Here is a 14,387-nt window from a genome sequence, read left to right as displayed (position 1 = left end):
ATGCGATAGGGTATGTGACTCAGAATTTCTTAATTACTGAGGTTGGATCTTTCCTCTGACAACGGGAGCTCAACCTGATTTTCTCCAGTGACTCAGTCTTGTAGATAAGTCATTGACTTTAGTCTTTTGGGATGATTTTGGGGTTCCATTTTGTTTATTTGGTTATTGTTGCTTCAAATAGCAACTGGCTATGCTCAGGGGTTAATCCTGGCTCTACAATCTGGAATTACTCCTGGTAGTCTTTTGGGACCATATGAAATGCTGGAATCAAACCCAGGTGATCCACATGCAAGGCAAATGTCCTACCCTCTGTACTATCAGTCAGCCCTGGATTTTGTTCTTTTTATTTTTTGTTCTTATTTGAATTCTTCTCTTGAAATCTAGATCACTCTTTTTCTGTATTTTTTTCTAAATTTGTATTTTCAAAATGTTTATTTCCTAGTGTATATGTCTAGATCACTCTTAAGAGGATTGAACGAGGCAGATCTGCCTCTATAGGATGAAGAGACTATCTAGAGCACATTCTTGATGGCATGATACTTTCACATATATACAGGCTTACCTAATAACAACCTCTAGATATTCTAATTTTACTTGTCCATTACCTTGTGCCCATCTCCAGAAAGCTCAATTTTAAAATGATAAGTAAGGGTCAGAAAGATAGTACAAAGGTAAAGACACTTGTCTTCATGTAGCAAACTTGAATTTGACCCATGACACCACCAGGAATGATTTTTGAGCAAAGAGCCATGAGAAAACCCTCAGAGCAGCTATGTGATCCAAAACAAAAACACAAAAAACGTTAAGTCATCCAAACCACAAGATATTTGGCCATTAGTTATTATTGAATGAGGACATAAAACATCCATCTACTCATTCATTAAGTTGTTAATAAATGCCTGTGTCAGACACCCTGTCACATGCCAGAGCTCTGAAGATAAGACAAAGACCCTACCATTTAGAAGTTCATAGTAGCAAAGGGAAAACAAAGAGGAAGAAACAATATTAAGTGATCTAAGATGAATTCTTTAAAAACACAAGGGAAAACTGAGAAGGGAGAATAAAATATACTAATTACCAAAAATAAAGTCAAAATGGAGTCAGGAATATGCAGTGTGTGAGGGCTGATATGTGGCTAGTGGTAGAAAATCTAAACTTCAATATGAAGAACCTGGGGTCGGAGAGGTGGCGCCAGAGGTAAGGTGTCTGCCTTGCAAGCGCTAGCCAAGGAAGGACCATGGTTCGATCCCCTGGTGTCCCATATGGTCCCCCGAAGCCAGGGGCGATTTCTGAGTGCTTAGCCAGGAGTAACCCCTGAGCATCAAACGGGTGTGGCCCCCCCAAAAAAGTATGAAGAACCTGAGTCCAATCTCTGGCTCTTCAAAAAATGAGAGAGGTAGGAAGGAAAAGACTGAGAGGTGGAGGGAAAGAGTGAGAGAAAGAGAGAAAGAGAGAGAGGGAGAGATTTAGTACATAAATTTCAGATGAACAAATGGCCAATAGATTGAGAGTGAAGGTACAAGGGGGTTGGAAGAGAAGAGGAACAACATTGACAAGAATCTAGGACATAGCACTATGATTGGTTTAAGAATAAAAACTGCATGTTATGCCGAGGAGTTTGACTTTTATCTTTGTGTCAAATGGAATTATCATGAGGGTCTATTGGTTCATAATTTTCATGAAATTGCAAGCAAAATCCATTGAGGATAACAAGAATTTGTGTGAAGGGTATGATACTACATGATACAAGTACCATGTAGTTGTAATTTAGGCACTGAGGACACTGCTTCACTGTTAAGTTTTAATATATCTGTTGAATAACATACCTAGGCATTTCTGTCTTGCCACCCTAGTTAGACAATTTCCCAACCTCTTGTCCTCACTGTCATATTAAGTGACAATGATAATATCCTCCAGCTTTCTAATCATTTTACATTTAATATAAATAACCCATTCATCCAAATTTGTGATAATAGCCTTGCAGAATTAATATTAAACTAGAGAAGGATAAACAAGCAGTTGTACAATAACTGCCCTTGGAAATATTTTCTTAAAATAATATAATGCACAAAAGAGAAAGCATAAAATTCTGCTCCGATGATTAGAAAGTTTGACCTCAAATATCATGAAGGAGTTCATGATACATAGGAGACTGAGAAGTAAGGAAATGTGTTCATGGATAAGAAAAGCACCTGCATTTGTAGCATGTAATGAATGAGTCCAGGAAGTAGTCAGGAAACAGTTTGGTATTGCCAGGACTTGGACCATGGGAGGTATACAAATTCAAAAAGCAATTTGAAGGAATTGCAAGGACCTTGTATAGATAGTGTGATAAGAAGAGATGGCTTGAACACAGCTATTTCTTAGAACAATCATTGCTGAGTTAATGAAACTAGGCTGTGAGGTAGAGAGGTAGGGAGAGTAAGAAATTCAATAAGGCATGTCAAGAAGAGAAACTTAGTCAGAGACAAATACACCCTGCTGCTATGACTGAGTTTAATTGCCCTTACCAATCTTTTGGGACTGCGGTGTGATCAAGTACTGTTAAAGTGCCCTCTAGTGGTAGCCTACTTTTTGGCCCTAGAGCCTGTCATAGACTGGCTTCAATGATAACTGCTGGATTCACAAGTCTGCAAAATGTTGTTCCTCCTGCTGCTGCTGCTGCTGCTGCTGCTGCTGCTGCTGCTGCTGCTGCTGCTGCTGCTGCTGCTGCTGCTGCTGCTGCTGCTGCTGCTGCTGCCCTGTTGTTTTTGTTGTTCCATAAAAGGTATTCAGAGAATAAGATGTGAGGTGAAAAGTGAACATGTCATTGTAAAAACAAATGTATAGAGGCCAGAGAGTTAGCATGGAGGTAGGGTGTATGCCTTGCATGCAGAAGGACAGTGGTTCGAATCCCAGCATCCCATATGGTCCCTCAAGCCAGCCTGGAGCGATTTCTGAGCATAAAGCCTGGAGTAACCCCTGAGCGCTGCCGAGTGTGACCCAAAAACAACAACAAAAACACACAAATGTACAATCAGAAATAAATAGAAGACAGATTTTATAGAAGAGGAATGATTAACTTTTAGGTCTAACAATTTTTATCATTATTATCTGGTGACTTTCAGGGGAAATGACCTTTGGGAATAAGTAACTGGGCTCTGAAAGAAGACTCATAAAAGATATAGACTTTTCAGGAAAAGAGAGCTGGGCTATTTGAGAGCCTGCAAGTCCCTCAGAAGTCTAGAAGCAATGAGGGAGGAGAAAATCAGGTCCATTTTCAATTGAACTTTTCTGCAAGAGTCGAAGTAGCAACCAGTGTTATCCGTAGTATTTCTTTCAGCAAACATGGATTGAGTTTCTTCTACAGGCAATGTGGTAAGGAATGAAATGTTTTTCTAATCCTCGAGGCAAGAATTAAAACAGATGTTCAGAAATGTGAAAAGATCCTTTTTGTAAGATTTAAAGTTATACTCACATGGCAAAGGAAGAAAGCATTTGCATTAAAAGAAGCATCAAGTTAGACTTTCCAGAGAAAGAAGATCTTGATGTGAATTTTGAATTACAAATGAGTTAGTTTGCCAGATGGTACTCTGCAGTGTACTATCCTTAATTCTATGGCTTGCCATTGGCACAATTTCACCAAAATACCCTTTTTCTCTAGTTTTATGCATGCTTGTGTTCTGCAAAACAATGTTTACTTGTCATATGTGTGATATACTTTGTTATTTTCTATTCTATTTTTATTCTATTTCATTTTATATCAGTTTTCTAACAGAAGCCAATTCAAACTGACAGCAAATGAATGAACATTAACACACATGAAAACATTGCCCCACAAAGTTTTCAAATTGTTTCAAAGATTATGATTTTGCTTTGTTGTTATTGTTGTTAGTGTTGTTTTGGAGCCACACTAAAGGATGTTCATGACTTACTCCTGACTCTGAGTTCAGAGATCATTCCTAGAGGTGCTGGAGATTCATATGGGGTGTCACAGGATGAACCCAGGTCAGCAGCATGCAAGGCAAGCACCTTACACACTGTGCTGGCCCCCATCAAAGAACTATGATTTTTGACAGATGTCCTTTGGTAGGATCTAAATACTCTTTCATCAGTAGGATCCTCTAATCCAGTGGTCTCTTGATTATTAGGCATCTGTAGTCTCTATATATAAGATGATAGATTCTACACAAACACCCAGTCAATCGGACGGTGAATCATACAGAGCCAAGGCACCCTGAAGATACTTGGCAATGAATGTTAATTTGTAGAAAATGTGACACTTTGCTGTTTCAATCCTGGCAGTGCTCTGAACTGATAATTATATTGAGCTGCTCCAGATCACACATTGGCAAAGATGAACTTGGACCAGCACTTTTTTCCAGATGTAGTAAGGAAAACAAAACAAGCCTCCATAGTAAATAAACCCTTGGCAGCCAGATGAAATGTAGCTTATATTATGAAGTAAGAGTATCTTTTCAGAGAAATTTGTTTCATAATTGTTTGAAAAATGCTTTATTCCCTTATAATAATTACTCCCCTCAATAAATTGCCTTTCAAAATCATTATTGTATCTTGGATAAACTTTCAATGGATTATTTAATATATCAATATTTATGCTACTTTAAATTTTACATTGTCCACAGTTGGATCAATTTAATTTTCTTTTCTTTTTTTTTTTTTTTTGGTTCTTGGACCACACCCGGCGGTACTCAGGGTTTACTCCTGGCTGTCTGCTCAGAAATAGCTCCTGGCAGGCACAGGGGACCATATGGGACAACGGGATTCGAACCAACCACCTTTGGTCCTGGATCGGCTGCTTGCAAGGCAAACGCCGCTGTGCTATCTCTCCGGGCCCAATTTAATTTTCAATGCTCTTCAAATCTTTATATTTCACCTAGAATGCATCTTGTGACTTATTTTTCTTTACCTCTACTTCCAACTGGGCATTTAATTAACATTGACTCTCAGATATATCTCAAATTAATCTACCTAAAAATCAATCTAGGGACCTGAGCGGTGGCGCAGTGGTAGGGCATTTGCCTTGCACACGGCTGACCTAGGACGGACCACAGTTCGATCCCCCGTATCCCATATGGTCCCCCAAGCCAGGAGTAATTTCTGAGCGTGAAGCCAGGAGTAACTCCTGAGCATCACTGGGTGTGGCCCAAAAAAACAAAACACAAAAAAAATCTAAATATCAATCAATAATACCACCCAAATTCAACTCCTTTCATCAGCAACCAATTCACCTATGTTATGGAATGGCATATCTATCTCCACTTAAGTCAGAGATTAACAACTTAAGGTTTAACTTCTTCAACAAAACTTGCTCGTATTTTTCATTGTTATAGCTTAAATTACATGATTTCTAAAATCTGTTCATTTCTCTTCAACCTTGCTGTTTTTCCTTAATTCAGTCTGCCAGATGATATTCCTACTAAACAATATTTCTTAGAACATTTCACCAACTCATTCTCCAGAGAAAGATCATTTGATTAACTACCATTTCCTTTAAAAGAACATCCAGTAAGTACCAAAACTGCTTGCAAAACCCTTCTGATTTGTTCTCTGCTGGCCTTTTCTGCTTCATGTTCTCTGTCTCTATTTCTACTTTCCCTCCATCTGTTCTTCTGTTCATATTCTCCCCTTTGATCATTAGAAACATTTGCTTGATTCCTTAAAAATTGCATTTTGAGGGCCGGAGCTACAGTACAACTGTAGGGCATTTGCCTTGCACACGGCCAATCCTGGACAGTTCCGGCTTAATTCCCGGCATCCCATATGGTTCTCTGAGCCTGCCAGGAACGATTCCTTAGCACAGAGCCAGGAGTAACACCTGAGCACTGCCAGGTATGACCCCCTCCTCAAAAAAAAACCTTAAAAAATTGCTTCTTTTTTTGAAATACTCTCTTTACAGAAGAGCTCTTACTCTTCCTTTCTGAAAGTCTTATGGCTTTCTCAGAAGAAACTTTGTTGAAGCCTACAAAATCCAGGTTGGGGTTTCTTCTATCCTCCTTAATGTCCTGTATCTCAAAAGTAGGCTGTAACAATATCACACATTCACTTAAATTTTATGCATCATTAATACTCAGTATCATACCTCCTTTTCCCAGAAGGTAAGCAATTAATATGTATAGATAATATCTTTTTTTTTTTTTGGGCCACACCCGGTAATGCTCAGGGGTTACTCCTAGCTATGTGCTCAGAAGTTGCTCCTGGCTTGGGGAACCATATGGGACACTGGGGGATCGAACCGCGGTCCGTCCAAGGCTAGCGCAGGCAAGGCAGGCACCTTACCTTTAGCGCCACCGCCCGGCCCTATAGATAATATCTTAACTTTTCTCTGCCAAATAGTATGGAAATGTCCTTATGGAAATATCTTAGAGTCTCCAATAAAGGGATGAAGTGTCAGAAAACGACTTTTGACTATAAATGACCATGACCTCATAAAAATGATCAGAAACGTAATTTACATTTTTTAAATCACATTTGTTTCCTGTGATTTATTTCATAGCTCCAGAAAGATGGAAGGGAATGGAGAGGGCACTGTTTTTAGTTTCCTAAAATACAGAACATTATTTCTTAGATAGCCAATTCTTGGGGCCGGAGCAATAGCATAGCAGTGACGCGTTTACCTTGCACACAGCTGACCCAGGACGGACCTCGGTTCGATCCCGTTTCCCATATGTTCTCTCAAGCCAGGAGCGATTTCTGAGCTCATAGCCAGGAGTAACTCCTGAGCATCACCAGGTGTGCCCCCAAAACCAAAAATAAATAAATAAATAAATAAATAAATAAATAAATAAATAAATAAATAAATAAATAAAAGATATCCAATTCTTATTTTTTACTACACTCTGACCAATGTTGAAATTCACAAGTAATGTGACTTGTGCCACAATTGTCACTCACTTATTTACATTAGTTTATTTTTATTGATTAAACGAATGCCAAATACAAAGAATACTAGATGAATATAATATTATCCTTTCCCTCAAGACCCAGTTTGATCAGGGATGGGAGGAAGAAAGGTAGTAGATATGAGAGATGTTAAGATATACCTCTAAGATCATGCAAACTTAAACTTTGCCCCCCCAATGTATAGAGTATAAAGAATGAGAAGGAGGACCAGAGAGGTGGCTCATTGGACTTTAGTACCTGCTTTCCATGCAGATAGTCTGGGTGCATCCCCTGATTCCTGGAACTTTGTGCTTTTTCAAACTCCAGCCGAAATGATTCTTAAGCACTAAACTGAGTGTAGTCCCTGAGAACTCTAGGGTTGTGGCCCAATGTCCCCCCCTCTTAAGGTAAGGAATGATAAATCTTTATGCATAAAAATACATTTTGTGTATAATAAATATTCTGAGGGAAAAAAGCAGATTTCACAATAGAAGGCTCATTCTTTCTTTCTTTTTTTTCCTTTTGCTTAAGAAACTGAAAATTCTCCTTGTAGTAGTTTCAACTTGGTACTATATGAGTTCATTGTACTTTGGCTGAAGTCTACTCATAACTGTAAAAAAATAGTCTTGCCAAATGTAATCTCTATACTTTGTGGCAATTATAAAAAGTGTGGATATCAGTTATAAGACTGCTAATGAGGAAACCAGGAAAATAGAAACACTTCTAAAGAACTTTTTAAATTGTATTTAAAGTTAAATTTTATTAAATCACCACGATTTATAAGTTATTCATTACTTGGGTTTTAGACATACAATGTTCCAGCACTGATTCTACCACCAGTGTCAATTTACCTCCAACAATGTTCCCAGGTTCCCATCCCAATCCCCCAGCACCCTGCTTGCCATCTGGACACTTTTATTTTTTTGGTTTTTGGGCCACACTGGTGACGCTCAGGAGTTACTCTAGCTATGTGCTCAGAAATCGCTCCTGACTTAGGGGACCATAGGGGATGCCAGGGGATCAAACATAGGTCAGCTGCATGCAAGGCAAATGCCCTACCACTGTACTACCACTCTGGTCCAGACAGACACTTTTTTTTAAGTTTGGTTGCTAACATTTGGGTCCTATGATTTCAGTGTTGATGGTTTGAATATTTAGCCCTCTCTTTCCTTAACAACACCAATGCACCTGAATCTCTTTGGCCCCTGCTCACACTGTTGCTTCTCATTTGTCTCTTCTCCCTGCCTCCACTCAATTTCTTTACTTCGAACTATACTCTGAGTCCAAGCATGATCTAGGCATGCCCCTCTAAAGGATATTTTATCTAAGTAAAATGTGAAATATGCAAGATTTCTTTAAATAGAATGATTCTGCAGTTTATAGAGGCCAAGAACTCTTCAAACTACATTTCCTAGACTTGCATGTCTATTCAAACTTTATTGAATTTCTTGCTTAATGTAATTTTTTTGCTTAATGTAATTTTTAATGATACCTGTATCTATGATTCTTTTTCTAATCATAATAATCTTTTCAGGTTTATCATTGAAAATATCTCAGACTGAGTTAATTCTTCCCCGCTCTCTGCCCAAAGCACTTTGTGTTTTATCTTAAAATTGTACTCAAAGTACAATATGTTATCTTTGTTGGTGGATGCTTCTTGTTTCTTTAAATGACTAAAACATATCAGTTGATTCTGAATCCACAGAATCCAACTCTCATACACATTATGGCTTCCTTATAGACAGATTTAATCATTAGATAATTCTAGTTTGTTCTCAACTTCAATTATCTTACAGCAATACCTAGTTCATAATCTCCAGTTTGGGCTAACTTGATGGTGTATGTTATGAGAATTTCTCATTTCACAATTATAACATAAATTACTTTACCTAGTTACACATTAATAGTTATTTATATGATTTGTTTTGGGAGTCTAAACCCAGCAGTTATTTATATGATTTGTTTTGGGAGTCTAAACCCAGCAGTTTTCAGCGACTATTCTCATGGCAGTATTTAAGAAATCACTCAAAAGATTATGTGTACCAGATGTTTAGTCTTGGAAAAAGCAAGGGTTAGAGGCCAGAGCGATAGCACAGTGGTAGGGCATTTGCTTTGGACAAAGCTGATCCAGAAAGGAAGTGGTTTGAATCCCAGCATCCCAGATGGTCCTCCGTGTCTGCCAGGAGCAATTTCTGAGTGCAGAGCCAGGAGTAACACAGCCAGGTGTGACCCAGAAAGCAAAACAAAACAAAAAGCAAGGGTTTAAGACCCACCTTTGTCACTACAAGATTCTGTAGTTTGAGGAAATCACTTCACTTACCTTGGCTTCAAATACTTCCTCTTGAAATAAGGTCATCAAAAAATTATCTCTAAATTTCTTCTCTCCCCTCACTCTATTCACCAATATCCTTTTCTGAATTTATGCAAAATTAATGGTCTAGAATGCTAAATTATGTTTTTAATTAACAATTTCTATTGATCTAGACTTGTTTCCTGGTTGTCCTTAAGAGTATGATCAAATTGATGCTTCTAATGGTTGACTATGAGAGCTCTTTTCTCTAATAGGTACAAAGATGGACCCAATATCTGCCTCCACCATAGACAAAACTAAGTTAATTCTGACCATTTTAACTGTGTCACAATCTTTTTCAAGTGTGAAACAAGAAGGAAAATATTCAGTACCAGTTTCTTAGGGTAGATGTTGGCTTCTGTGTTTCTTATTTATATTCTTGCCAATGCAAATTATATAGAAAGGCAAAGCCTTACTGACAAAGCATATTCATTGAGGAATTAATCACTAGCCTCTACTTCTATTATGTTCAAGTGTTTCATCAGTTTCCTGCTGACTGCCAAGTATTGTAAATATATGATAATGTAATGCAAAGATATTTCCCAGTAAGTATAGATCCAAGGACAATTGTAAATCTTTCAACAGCTGCAAAGCTTCCTGAAATTTGTAAAAATAAAGCCAAGTAGTTGTTAAACACACAGGCAAATCCTTCAGCAAATAAATTGAGGAAGAGAAAAACTAATGAAAATAGTTGGGGTTCAATTTTAGTTTGGAGTCACACTCACTGTGCTCAGGGAATATTCCTGGCTCTGTGCAAAGGGACCACTTCTGGAAAAACTCAGTAGAGTTTTGCAGAGCCAGAGATCAAATCCTGGTTGAGCACATGCAAGGCAAGCACCTTATCCACTATACTATCTTTCTGGCTCCAGACTACAAATCATAAAGTTATTCCCTCAAAGCAATCTTATTAATGATTATACTGCATAAGCTTAAAAATAGCTTATTCTGTATTATGGTGCATTTTTAAAACTCATGATTACTGATTTGCTTATTCATTCAATTCTCCCTTTTTTTTCCTCCTTTTGACTAGAGTCATACATAGACATAGTGTGATGCTTGTCTGAGTACCTTCAGTTGAAATGCTTACACACATTCTGGCTGTGTATCTCACTAGTGATCACTGTGTTCCTCATATATAGCCTCTTCAGGGATTACTCTTAACTACAGTACTGATACATATTCAGCTGGGGTTTTCACATACATGACTGCATTTGGATGGAGATTCTACACTCTAGTGAGGAGCAGTAAGTCTCAAAAAGCAGAGATACTGAGACCATGCTCAGCACATGTGGGCAACACTGGGTATCAAACTTATGGCTTCATTTTTGCAAGACAGTTGCTTTTGCTATTCTCTCATTCCCGTGGCCCTCAAAATTAATTGTTGAATTCCTTCTTTGCCTTTGCTGAGAAATAATTTATGAAAAACAATGAGCAAAAGATAGAATTCAGCAGGTGAGGGGCCAGAGAAGTAATACAGCTGTAAGATGCATGCCATGTTACCTCAAGCCCACCAGGAATGATCCCTGAGCTTAGAGCTGGAAGTCAGTCTTCATCATCACTGGTGTGCCTCCATCACACACACACACACACACACACACACACACACACACACACACACACACACACAAAATTCAGCAGGAGAAAAGGGGCAAATCACACACATTAGGAATCAGAAAGAAGGTGGACAGCAGAAAGACAGCATTAGCACAGATTTTAGTAGTCCTGTCCTGTCTCAGTGATTATCATTTATTTGGGGGGGGGTTGTTTTGGGGCCACACCCAGTGACGCTCAGGGGTTGCTCCTGGCTATGTGCTCAGAAATTGCTCCAGGCTTGGGGAACCATATGGGACGCCGCGGGTTCGAACCAACTGTGGTCCATCCTAGGCTAGTGCGGGCAAGGCAGACACCTTACCGATTGCACCACTGCTCCGGCCCCTCGGTAATTATCATAATCAGCAATATTTTTTAAAAATGACAAAACAAAACAAAGACTGGGTCAAGTAATTTGATAAAGTTCAACCTATGCAACTCTGCTCTAATAGGGAAAAAAAAAACAAATTGAAAATTTTGCATCAATATTTAGAAAGTTTTAATTTTGTTGATTTCTGTTATTACCTTTTGCAGTAAATAAAGGTGGGTTTTTTTTGGTTATTATTTTAATCGTTATCTCAAAGATTAAAAAATAACTGAAAAATATTCATTTGGTTCTATTTTTCCCTATCTCCTTGAAGGTGTATGTCTGGTATTTTTGTCTGAGTTCTAAGTAAGCAAACTTTTATAAGCCTTTCATTAGGGAGGGAGCTACAACCTGGAATAAAATAAAGGGATTTATTGTGAGAGCATTAGCAGCTATCTCATGCTTTAAATCAAAAACAAAATACAAAGAGGTGACAAATGATGTGGTGGATAAAATAGAATCTATAACATCAGAACTTGGTTTAGCATAAAGTTCTGTACTTGACAACTGCATGAACCAGGGATGCAAGATTAAAACTTCTTCATAAAATAGAAACAATAATAATACATAAAGGCAATATTATTAGGATAAAAGGATATGACTCTAAATTATTTATTTGGTAACAACCTAACAACTATTTGTAGTTTCTTTTACTGAAATAACTTCATGAAGTACCTAAATCATGCATTATTTCTCTTCTACTAAAAAACAAAAAACTATGTCTATGTCCATTCAGAGCTAAAATATAGGCCTCCTAACATGATTATAATGAGAAAAATGTTTTTGTCCTATCTCTATCACCAGTAATTTTGAATACTTTTTGTTTATTTGTTTTGTGGCCACATCTGGCAATGTTAGGTATTTTTCATGGTCTTTCACTCAGAAATTATGTCTGGCAGGCACAGGGGATCATATGGGATAATGGGGATCGAACCTGGGTCAGCCTCATGCAAGGCAAACACCTACCTGCTGTTCTTTTGCTTCAGCTCCAGATTTTGAATACTTTCATTATATTCCTAATTATCTTTATAACCTTTTTGTTTTGTTTTGTTTTGTTTTATTTTTTTTTCTTTATAACCTTTTAAAGATGGATTTACTGGTTCCGGTTTACCTATAAAAAGTGTGAGGTGTAAGATATGGAATAAATTTACCATGCTTGCCCAATACATAGTTTCTTCCTAATTCCATGGGTTTTGATCATTCAACTCCTTCACCCCATTATCACTTGAAAGATGCTTCTGGAGACACTTCAGACATTTCCCAGACAACCTGCCTGATGGTTGCGTGCTAGGACCCAAGGATGAAGTAATGCTCAGACCAGGTGGTGTCTTTGAACACAAGTACTCAAGGGCATCTAGCCACATCCAGGATGTTCAGAAAGCCATGTGGTATTATGGGTCAAATGCAAATATTATTTTGAACCATTTCCCTGGACCTTATTTATTAAGAAAAGAAAAATATTATGCTCGCTTCAGCAGCACATATACTAAAATTGGAACGATACAGAGAAGATTAGCATGGCCCCTGCGCAAGGATGACACGCAAATTCATGAAGCGTTCCATATTTAAAAAAAAAAAAAGAAAAGAAAAATATATACAGAGAAAAGAGGTTTAGAGGCTAAAATAAAAATGAAAAAACACTGTTTTCAAAATGACAAGTTTGAATCAATTTCATTTATTTCTCAATTTTAGTTACTGATAAATTTAAAAATAAAATGGAAAAGATATGTATTTATTTCATGTTTGTCCCCTTTTCCTGCATCATCCTGGAGATGATGTTAAAGTATAATGAAATAACCAAAAATCATGTTGCCACATGATAAATAAGATAAAAATAAGATAAAAATATAAATAACATTATTATAAATCATAATTTATAATTATAAATTATATAGCATGATAAATAAGATCAAATTCATATAAATCCCTAAATTCATTAAGTTGCTGCAGCCATCACCCTATCTTACTATTAAGATAAAGGTATAATGCTATTAAGTCAACTTACTGTGTCACAAATATAAATCTATAAGGAACTCTTCTTGTATCATTTATTCTTTTAAATGACTATATTAATTTAAACATATTTTAATAAAATTATGTATTTTATTCTAATAAATCAATACATTTCAATAAAGTAATAAAATAAGTGTGACTATCAATGACCTTTGGTTTGAATTTATGTATTACAAATGCCCATATACTTCTATTTATTGCAGTTTTAGTCACGAATTATTTATGAAGGTCTTCTCATATGGAGGATATAAATTACATAAATGAAAAAAGACTGCATGTAGGTTCATATTTTAGGTTACATTAAAGTTGTAGCAGAAGTAATATTTTCCATTAACTGAAGACTAAAAATAAATAGCCCATTAGTTTGGTAGAAAGGTTTACTCTTTTTTTTTTCTTTTTGAATTAGAAACTTCTAAGCAAAGCCAACAGGAAAGTGTTATATTTCACAATACACTCTGAGAGCAGTAATTTTTTTTAATATTCTGGAGTTGATTCAGAGCACCAAGTTCTAAAATGTTCCTCTTCAGGAACATTTAGATTCAGGACCAAAAAATCCCCAGTTAAACAATAATGAATTTGCTTGTTAAAATTATAAAGCTGGAGCTGGAAGTCAACTTCCTTCAGTTATTAAATTGCATTAAAATAAAAAATAGCATCAATAAAATAAGTTTTGTGGTCTCTCTTACTCATCTTAAAATGATCAGATGTACAAGTCAATTCATAAGGCTATTTACCAATTAGCGGCCTCAGAAAAGTAAGTTCTTCCTCAGAAAAATAGCTTTTAGAATCAATAAATTCTTAATAATTTTTCAGTTGACAATATATATGTATTATGTCCCTCGTTACACTTTTGCAGACATAACACAGTGAATATGAAGATTCCCTCATGATCTTTCAATCCTATATGAACACACTAAATATATCTCCTTTTCCCCATCCAGCCTTTCTATGTCTCATTCCTCTTCTTGCTTAATAAAATGAGCTGGTTAATTATAATCCCTTCAGAACATATCCTCCTTGATTCCTTTAATTCTGATTGATTTTGTGTCATGCTTGGCAGGTCTGGAGGGTTAACAGTGGCTCAAGTGTGTACATTTGCTAAATGTCAAGTTTTATACTAATGTATTTCATTAAATGTGAATTGAATTTTATATTTTAAGAATATTAAGTAATATTGAATTCTCT

General features: G+C 36.7%; 1 non-coding gene across 1 annotated transcript; it reads left to right on the top strand.

The window, feature by feature from the left end:
* The first annotated feature begins 12,651 nt into the window (after positions 1–12,651).
* LOC126008406 (U6 spliceosomal RNA) lies at positions 12,652–12,758 on the top strand. Its single transcript, XR_007495739.1, has one exon. It is a non-coding gene; the product is annotated as a U6 spliceosomal RNA (small nuclear RNA).
* Positions 12,759–14,387: the final 1,629 nt, after the last annotated feature.

Source organism: Suncus etruscus, chromosome 4 (genome assembly GCF_024139225.1).
Source record: "Suncus etruscus isolate mSunEtr1 chromosome 4, mSunEtr1.pri.cur, whole genome shotgun sequence".
NCBI lineage: Eukaryota > Metazoa > Chordata > Mammalia > Eulipotyphla > Soricidae > Suncus > Suncus etruscus.
The sequence above is the reverse complement of the archived record's forward strand: the minus strand, read 5'-3'. Positions and strand labels throughout refer to the sequence as shown.